We start from the raw sequence: 10,479 nt of genomic DNA, 5'->3' as shown, positions 1-10,479 counted from the left end.
GAGCCTTTTGTGAAATTCAAGTCAGCATGAAATTAAAATCTATTTTCTAAATGTATGTTATAGATCTTATTGGGAATGATTCATCTATCATTTACTGTATATGTTCCATTGTTAAATTAAAAACAACATACTTCTCTCTGGTGACATATATATGCAGGACTTCTCCAATCATTTAGTCTTCTTAACCTTAAAAACAGATTATCGAAAAAGAGAAAGATGTAGCCCAGGGACGTGAACTTCCACTGCAAGCTTGCGTTTATCTGCTTCCATTTGCAACCCTCAAAAACCAATGTTTTTGAGTACAACCATTGTGTAGCACCAAGTCCCTGTCCTACATTTTGCAATCTTCAATAATCTGTTACAATCGGATATACATCACAATACAGAAGTAAAGATCTGTTACTACTTCTGTCTCATCACGACTTTAAGTCTTTCAGAAAATTCAACTTTCTGATTTGCTCTCAAACCTCCAACCCCTACAGGCTTTGATTTTTTGTTCTTTGTTTCAAGCGTGAGAGCCCCATTTCCTCTTTCATTATATTGAAGCCTGGACATAAAATAAAAAATGTAAATAATAAAATAAAAAACGGTAACACTTTAGAATACTGTTCCATCATTAGTGAATAACTACACAGGAAAAAAAGAGTAATGCACTATTAACATTCTAGTAACGGGGCTTCGGGCAGGGTGTCTGCCTATAAAAGCAGCTCTTTTCGCCATATGAATCAGGTTAATCGACCGAAGCGTGCATCATTGCACGGCCCTCTACGCAATACTCGTTCCCTTACAGTATGTCAGGAAACTGAGGTTACCGAGATACAGAGTAACCGAGTCGTTCCCTTTCGAACGGTCGGCCGTATTGCGTCTGCTAGACCCGATGGGGAACCAATCCAATCACGCCGTGCTATGTTTAAGCAGAAAGACATGTTCTATGACCCGAGCCTGGGACGCTTGAACAAGGGTACCAAGGCAGAGGGCTAATGTGGCAAAAACATCCTGAGGTGGGGAGTTGGGGAGTACTCTTTTTTTCCTGTGTAGTTATTCACTAATGATGGAACAGTATTCTAAAGTGTTACCGTTTTTTATTTTATTATTTACATCCTCCAACCCTATTGAGGTGGTTCAATAGGGTTGGAACCCTTAAGAATGATGGTGGGCCGGGCTCATACAGAGGCCGGCTCCAACTAAAGGGATAAGATGTGTGCCTGCAACGCAGGGACTTCCAAGTTATAAAATCTGGCAAAGGTAGATGGCGAGGACCAGCCGGCCACTGCACATATATCACCAATAGATACCCCACTGGACCACGCCCAGGAGGAGGCCATGCCTCTGGTGGAGTGTGCTCTGATGCCTGTGGGGCACTGCAGGCCCATAGAAGCGTAGGGAAGTTGGGGATATTTTGGGGATATTTAATTTAATTTTATCAATCAATAAATTCCTCTTGAAACAAACTTTGTTGTATTATTTAAATTTAATACTGTGAAGCTGCTTTGATACAATCTGTATTGTGAAAAGCGCTATACAAATAAACTTGACTTGACAGTGACGTCAGCTCTCGGGCGCGCGCCTAGAAAGCGTAGGCTAGAGCGATAGCGTCCATCTGCCAATGGGATAACCTTTGCTTTGTGACCAGAAACCCTTTGGTGTGGCAACCAAAGCTTACAAAGAGCTGTTCCGACTGCCTGAACTGAGCGGAGCGGAGCGGAGTGCTCTATATGTGTTCTCAGGGCCCGAACCAGGCAGAGTAGGTGTAATTGTTGCTTGTCATCTCCGACGTGGGAAGAGCAGAAAGCGAAATTACTTGTGATTTAAACGGAGTGATTTAAACGCGGCGAGATGAAAACATCTAGACTTTTCAGAATGCCGCAAGCGCACCGCAGGTCATGTGACAAAAACCAACTGATCAGCTTCGGCCTTTCCGTAACAACATCGAAAGCTCGGCCGAACAGCTGATCACAGCTGGTTGCATAGCAACGACAAACGCCACGGGAGTGCAAGCCCTTGTGGATAGGAGAAAGTACGCGGCCCCTTATTTAGACGTGATATGTGAACGGCCCCTTAAGCGAGAGTGGTTTCTATTCGGCCGATTATAGCGGCTCGAATGGCGGCCATTTGAGGGCTCTGAGGACCATCGATAGATCCCAAGAGGGTACTATATGGGGTGTGGTGGGTTCAGCTTCCTTGCTCCCCTCATGTCGCTTTTTCCCAAACACTGTCCGGCCACCGGAGCATGGAAAGCTGCGATGGCCGCCACGTAGACTTTGAGTGTGGATGGGGTCCAGTAGCTCTTGGAGAAATAAAAGTACCAGTGGTACTTCACATAATGCAGGGTCCTGGTTCCGGGCTGAGCACCAGCTTGAGAACACAGACCACTTAAGGGCATAGAGGCGTCTCGTGGACGGAGCTCTAGCCTCACAAATGGTGTTTAAGACTCCGCTGGTAGGTCCGTAAGCTCCCGTCGAGGGGCAACATATGGAGGGCCCATAGTTTGGGACAGGGTGCAAAATCGTCCTGTTCGCCTGGGAAAGGAGGTCTTTCCTCAGGGGTGTCGGCCTTGGGACTGCTGTGAGCAGCTGAATCAACTAGGCTAGGGGATCCAAGGTTGAGTTCGCCAGAGAGAGGCCACTAGTAGGACTACGTGTCTGCCTTCCCTAATCCTTTTTATGACCTGAGGGAGGAGCACGACCAGAAAGCATAAAGGAGAAGGCTGGGCCATTTGTGGGCCAGTGCGTCCCTGCCTTTCGAGAAAGAATTTTGGGCAGTGAGAGTTGTCTTCGGAGGCGAAGAGGTCGACCTCTGCCCTCCCGAAAACGTTCCACATCATTTGAACCGTCTGGGGATGAAGGGTCCATTCCCCTGGGGACACATTGCCCGGGGACAGCATGTCTACTACCTGGTTCGGTTTGATCAGCACGTGCATCGCTCTCAGCGAGGGCAGGTTGCCTCGTACCTATAAGAGGAGACTTCTGGCCAGTTTGTACAGAGGTCTCGATCTGAGCCAGCCCTGGCGGTTTATATAGGACACCACTGTTGTGTTGTCCGATCGGACCATGACATGGTGACCTGGTAGGAAGGGCCAGCAAAACCGCCAACATTTCTAGGCAGTTGATATGCAACCGTCTCTCCATGCCCGTCCAAGAGCCAGAGGTCAGTTTGCCCTCACACAGAGCACCCTAACCTGTGAGGCATCCGTGGTGACTACCATCCTCCTAGGATGGGCCTGAGGCCGCCATCCTTTTTGGGAACGAGGAAGTAGTGACTGTAGAAGCCTGACACACTGTTGGGAGGAGGCACTGTCTCCACAGCCCCTTTTGCCATTAAGCTCAGACTCTAAGGTCTGGTCCAGACTCGTCCATGGATCGGAGGAGCTTTGCCTGGAACACTTGGAGGACCGCTATGGAGTGGAGGGCAGAACCCGCCTGGCCAAAGGACGTGTAATTCCTGCCTGCGAGGGCTGAAGTCGTCCTGCAGGGTTTGGATGTGTGAGCCACCTTGGATTTTCATCCAATAGCAGTGGGTGGGCAAAGGTACCCAGTCACAGCTTCCTCTAGGGGCGGCAGCTTCTCGTAACCCTTTTCCTCAGCGATGTCGATATTCGAGAGCGTGGGGGAAGTGGAAATGCGTAGGTGGGCCGAGTAGGGAGCGGCCACAACTTTGTCAGTTCTTCGTGAACCTCCGGGAAGAACGGTGCGGATCGGTGATGAGGGGCCTGTTGGCACCCCGGCAGGAACCATTCATCCAGGTGGCTGCGTGTGGGCATCTCGGGAGAAGCCCAGTCGAGACCGAGCTCCTCGACAGCTTTTGACAGGATGCGGATAAGCTCGGTGTCCAGTCCAGCTCTGGAGTCGGTGCGTTCTTTAGACAACAAGGGGGCGGGGTCATCCAAAGAGCCCACCCAATCCTCCGTGTCCAAAGCCGCTAATGACAATGAGTCATCATGAAGATCCTCCTTGGATCCGCCAAATGAGACGAGGCCGCTCGCATCACAGGCGACATCTCTGTCTTTGGAGAAAGTGAGGCACGCGGGGTCTGGGCCAGCGTGAGCTCACTGACATCCAATTGCTCAACCCTCTGACACCGCCATTTCTTCCTCCGAGGTTCGAGAGGGAAAGGAAATGGGAGAGCGTGAGGGGCAGAGTCGAGAAGAACGCAATCCGAGAGTGGAGAGATGAGAGTGGCATACTCTCACAGAGAGAGCAGTGGCGTGGCATCCGCATGGGCTTTGCCCACACTTGCTGTGTCTGTCCTCAGCAAGCAGAGGGGCTCTGCATGTGCCACATATGTGGCGCGACATTTACAACAACGTCGCTGCTCTTTTAGAAATACTTGCCTTTTAGGTGCTTGTCGGAGAGTGCAGGGAAACAAGGCAACAGCTCGCCGTGCGATGATCAGGTGGCCGAAGAGCGCACTGAATCTGCTGCAGTCCGCTGGCTCGCACGCTGTTCCGCTGCTGGGCTCTTTTTTCCTCTGCGAAGAAGGCAAAGAAGGCTTTCTGAGTATTCTGCAAAGTTCTGCGAGGTCCGAAGATCGTCACTGAAAGAGATAAATCTGAATCATATGACGAAATGAGCTTCTCTTATAGGCAGACGTCCCGCCCCTTCTGGCGGGCTCTGTGCTCAGGTCGGCGGGCTGTGTACCGATTGGTTTGCGCAGTTACGCCGCTCCGCCATAGGCTCGTGCAGTTCCCACTGACTAGCCAATAGCGTGCAAGTAGTCTAGGCACTGTTGGCTGTGCAGTAGCACTGCATTATTTTATAAAGGCTTCAGTATTCAGAGATTCCCCATCACATCTAGCAGACGCAATATGACTGACCGTTTGAAAGGGACCTATTATTAACTAACAAGAAACTCTGATTAATGAATTAGGAAGTAATACATAATTAAAAAAAAGTTGAATGTGATAATTCACTATTAGCTAATCAGTAACTACTATTTTTTTCATAACTCCCAGAGAACTACTATATACAGGTTCATAATTAAAATGAATACTGCATAGCATAATATATCATTAATTCTAAAAGTGAAAGATCAGTATTCTAAAGTGAAAAGCATAATAACTCTCTTGTAATTACTGAAGTCATTGTACGCTTTTGAGGTTTTTGGAAGGTTTTGGACAGTAATGATTGAAGTGTTACTACATCCTTCTAAAGGAATTAGCTAATAATGAACCACCACACCAGCGCTATTACTTATTCGTTAATCAGAGTTTCTTGTTAGTTAATAGTAGTTACTAGAGTGTTAGTAAATCATTACCAATTTGTTCCTGTGTAGTTATTAATTAATGACGGAACAGTATTCTAAAGTGTTACCGAAAAACCATATAGTTTTGGACTACATTAAGGTTAAAGAATGTTTGGGGTGTGTGTGTGTGGGGGGAGGTATTAGAAAAAGTAATACCAATACTAATAATACTTGCACTATTAATAATAATTTTCTTGAGTGTGGGAACTGTGCTTTCTGTGGTATGAATTCAGTCGAGAATTCAGTCGAGAGTTCTCGACATTGAGTTGGCACAGGTTCGGCTGCGTCCTTGAATGCCAGCACACTCCACCCTCTCTGGAAAACTGCTGTGGGTTTCCATGCCTCAAGTCAGAGTGTCCATTTCTAGAATTCGAATGGACCCTACATCCCCTCTGAAACAGCCAGTTACAGAAGCTGTTTGTCTCAAACTTTGCCTGAACCAGATGTAAATGAAAGCAGTTTTAATCTGAACTATGCAGCCACAAAAACACGGTTTCATCCATGTATTTACTTTTCTTAATAGATCCCTGTAACTGACCCAGAGACATTTATTTGCAAAGCTGATTTGTGGAAACAGGAATGCATTCCTTGCAGACATCAATATTTGCTTTTTGATTATCCCCTTTACGATAGCTGGAGCGAGGCGGTGTGTGAAGTTGCAGGACGTTGGGAAAAAGAAAAGCTGTCCACTGTTACAGCATTAAAATCACAGATATCACAGCTTTGGCACAGAAGGTAATGCTGTTGCTCACAAAGATGTTGGACTATGAGGACAGGATTTGAATCCAAGCTGTGTCCTTTCCCTAACCATTCCTAAACTTTCGGGTCGCCTTTTAATGTTTTGTTTGAAGGCTAAAAAATATTTAAAATCATGGCCATTCATTCTGTATTTGGTTGTGTTAATCCTTTGCCCAACCATTAATTGTTTACGGCTGGTACATGACAATACTTAAAAAAAATATATAAAAAAAATTTATGTTTCATTTGTTTTAGTTTATTTCAAATGTAGTGTATTTTAGTTACATTTGAGTTTATTAAGTTAAGTATAAGTTTAGGTTAAATTTATTTATTTTCAGTATTGTAGGTTTCCCAAAGTTAACGCACTAACTCATTCATGAATTTCTTTGCAAAGTCTAATGTTACTGTTAACTGTGGAATTTTCATGTTGGGTTGTTTTATGTATACCTTGAAATACCATGTATCAAAAGCTACAATATATAATTTGAATATAATATATTATAATTTAATTTATATTTTATATTATTTTAAATTATAATATAATATTATTTATATATTATTTATTATTATTATTATTATTTATATAACATTATTGTATATTTGATTAAATTTATTAAATATATTTAACTTTAATTGAATTCAAGTTAATTTCATTAACTTTAAAGTTAATGTAGATAGTTTAATTTAGATTTCATTTTCATTTACAATGATAACACTTCCTGTAATTTTTTAATGGCCACAGGAAAACAGAGCACCGACTGATTTGGATGCCATTGTGTTGTCCTTGTTCCCTAAAGATATGTCCCAGCTGTAATGGACCGGCTGGGCTCCAGAGTCCGTGTGTAAAAATAAAGAGCAGAACAGTTGCTCACAGCTGTGAGCTCTACTTTCACCCTCCACAGCTGCGTCACTTCACTTCTTCTCCTCTCTCACACCATCCTCCACCACACAACAACAACACGCACACAAGCGATGCCCACCACATGAGCTGAGTTTTCATCAGCAGTTTGCTATGTTACAAGTGTGAATGTAAGTACTTTACTAGAGTTGTTTGGACATTCTTCCCCACCGTAGTGAATGCTTCCAGCAGTAATGCAGTTTAATATAGACTTGCCTAGACTGAATATTGTATACAAGTGGTGTGAGTTAGGGACAGGACCGACTCGACTCACTAAGCCTTACAATGCAGGGATGATATATTTTTGTAGGCCAAAACGAGTTAGCATTTTAGCATTTCCAGTTCCATCGTATTGAAGTCAGTGGCTTTTTAAATGGGTTTTTGAAAAAGGGTCTGTTAACAAAAGATCAAGATATTTTCAAAATACATCAGGAATAACCCCTTATAGTAGTGACAAACTTTTATTTTTAAAATGCGGCTGCTAACAAGTGGCTAACTGTTAGGGACGTTAAATGTCATTATGCCAAACAGATAAACTGATCTGCTCACTAGTCAACTTTTACAGTTTCATTGTGTTTTATAATCACAAATTATTCTAGCCTATTACAGGGGCTGACTGACCAGGCATGCATCTCAAGTACTGAGCCTGACGTTGGACGCCTTCACTGTGCCTGACTGCCGAGAAATGCACGGTGGATACTCTAATCCAGGGTTCGACAGCTGGGAACTCTCATGGAGAGCACAGAGGGCCCTTGCATCACCCCCTAGAGGGGAATGGCACTACAAGCGACACACCGAGCCAGTCTTCCTGCACTTTACCTATTTGTACCCAACACACAGGTAGAAATCGACTCCACCCGGAGATTGTAGAATCTCGCTAAGGTATTAGGTGTCGCCCAGACCGCAGCCAACTGCTAACAAGTGGCTAACTGTCGGGGACATTAAACGTCATCACGCTGAAAAGGTAAACTGATCTACTCACTAGTCTTGATCTCTCACTAACTTTTACAGCCTCATTGAAGGTTAATGGTGGTGACGAAGTAATTGACGTTGAAGCAATTGTATTTAGACTTCAAAATTCATAAATGTTATTTACATTTGTGAAGATTATCTTGATGAACAAAACGTGTGTAATGCATGGTAGCCAATGTGCACGAAGCAGAAGATGAAACAGGTAAACAAAACATTCTTAGTCTTTATGGATCAAAACAAAACACACAGGAAATCACAGGAGAAAACAATGAGTAAGTCTCAATCAGCTCCCGAGTTCGTGAATTGGTAAGTTGTGTACACAAATTCGGCCACTAGTAGGGACAGTAAGGACACTGGCTCATTATTAGGACATTGATGATGACACGACAACATCCTTGTTGTACAATGTCATTACTGGTATTTATGAATAATAGCAGAACTGATATATTTTTCTGAAATATAATTAAATAACGCTCTATCACATTATCGCATTATGTGTGGTAAGTTGGCTCACGTGATTTATGTTTCGCGTTTCAGAATCATTAAGGGAACTTAGTGAGCATTGATGCTTCCTGGTTTTCATGGTGCATTGTGAGATTTTTTTAGGGGGTGAAGGTTTCAGTGCACTGGAAGGATCTTGCGATTGAGACAGCCCTTAAAATGGCTGACTCCCTGATCCTAGCCCTGACTACTGAACTAGGGAGCTGATTGATACGCACCCAATATAAAAGCTAACCACACTTACAGTCAACGAGAACCGAACACAGGGCTAGGGATATATACAGTACATACAAGGAGCAAACAAAGGGAAATAAATGAGACACAGGTGGAAATAATCAGTAACTATAGCTACTACCTAGGAGGATCAACCTCTTATAAACTGCAGGAAAAACAGAAAACAGAAACACTAACACGAGACAAACTAAACAGAACATATTCCGAGCCAGGGTTGGGGGTAACACATTACAAGTGTCAGATCTGCTTCTGTCTTGTGCTCTGTATGTGGGACCTTTATGTTGAAGTTTCTTTGTGCCAAGTTTCTGTGTTCTTTCCTGCGTTCTGTTTCCTGTGACCAGGTTGTAGTTTTGTAGTTTTTTTCCATTTTCATTAGTCTGCTCCAGGTGTGTCAGTTTCCCTTGTTAAGCTTGTTTACCCCTCTGTTAAATAGCCCTCGTAATCTCAGGTTTTCTGTCGGTCGTTGTTTGATGTCATGCAGGTATCTACGGTTCCCTTTCGTGGTCACTCCGAGTTACGTCGGATGACGACGATTGGGGTTTCGCTTAGAAGCCTATCACCTTCGAGTATATAAAACGAGCCAATGGCAATGAAATGCCATGGGTCTGCGGAATTTGCATAGCGTAACTCCGCCCGCCGCAGGGGGTATATAAGGAAGTACGCTGGCACAATGCAGATATGTTTTCGCTTCGGAGCCGAGAACTTCTCCACTCCTGCAAGCCAAATATTCTGAGTTAGTCTTCTCTTACCTTCGAGACGAGCGAACTCTCCGGTGTTGGTGTGACGGCGATTTCAGCGAGTGCTCACTACCCTGCTGATCTTGTCAGTGATCTGACAGATAGTGTGTTTCTCCCTGTTCGCTTCAGCATCCGCGGAGTTTTTCCTCTCACAAAAAGAGCATTGCACGTGGCACGTCTTTTTAAAGATGCCTCGCCCGTGCACTTCTGGTTGCGGTGGCGAGATATTTTTCTCTGATGGGCACGATCGCTGCTTAACGTGTTTGGGCGTTGATCACGCTAAAGCAGCGTTCGTGGATGACTCATGTTCCCACTGCGGGAACATGACCATCTCTATGCTGCGGTCGAGACTCAATGAGCTCACTAGAGCGAGAGTCCCCCTACCCACACCCCGATCTACTGGTCCCGAGAGGGCTAGTACTTCGGCTGGTGGCCGGGGTGACCTGAGGGTGACTGTGTGGGACATACCGCCGACACGTCCACGGTCCACACACCCCTCTCCAGCATCAGCACCCGCGAGTGTTCAAACTGAGACCGCTGGTCCCTCTTCGGAGCCCCAGCGCGTCTCGTTTGGAGCTCCAGAGGAAGATACTATGTCCATCGCTGCATCACAAGGTGGGCGCGAGTCCTCGGGAAGTGAGGATTCTGCTGTGTTGCCGCCCTCGGGCGTGCCAGCATTGCCCGAGTCTGATCCCGAGCTGACCGCCATGCTTTCCCGGGCAGCCGCGGCCATTGGTATTGAGTGGTCCCCGCCACCTGATCCAGTGCGCTCGCGGCTGGATGATTGGTTTTTGGGAGCGGCCGCTGACACCCGTCGCCGCCCAACCCCAATACCATTCTTCCCGGAAGTGCATGAGGAAGTCACGCGGTCCTGGAAGGCTCCCATGTCTTCCCGTGATCGTTCGTCGGCTTTCTCCGCCTTTCCTCCCCTCGATAGAGCTGATGCTTGTGGGTACACTGGGATTCCCACGGTTGAACGTTCTGTCGCGATGCAGCTGTGTCCGACAAGCGCTTCATCACGTGGTGATCCTAAGCACCCGTCCAAAGCCTGTAGATTCTCGTCTACCATGGTGGCGAAATCTTACAGAGCGGCGGGACAGGCAGCTGCCTCTTTGCATGCCATGGCCATCTTACAGGTCTACCAGGCCAAGATGCTTC

The sequence above is a fragment of the Leuciscus leuciscus genome, assembly GCF_965113295.1.
Source record: "Leuciscus leuciscus genome assembly, chromosome: 5".
NCBI classification, from domain to species: Eukaryota; Metazoa; Chordata; class Actinopteri; order Cypriniformes; family Leuciscidae; genus Leuciscus; species Leuciscus leuciscus.
Note: the sequence above shows the minus strand (reverse complement) of the source record.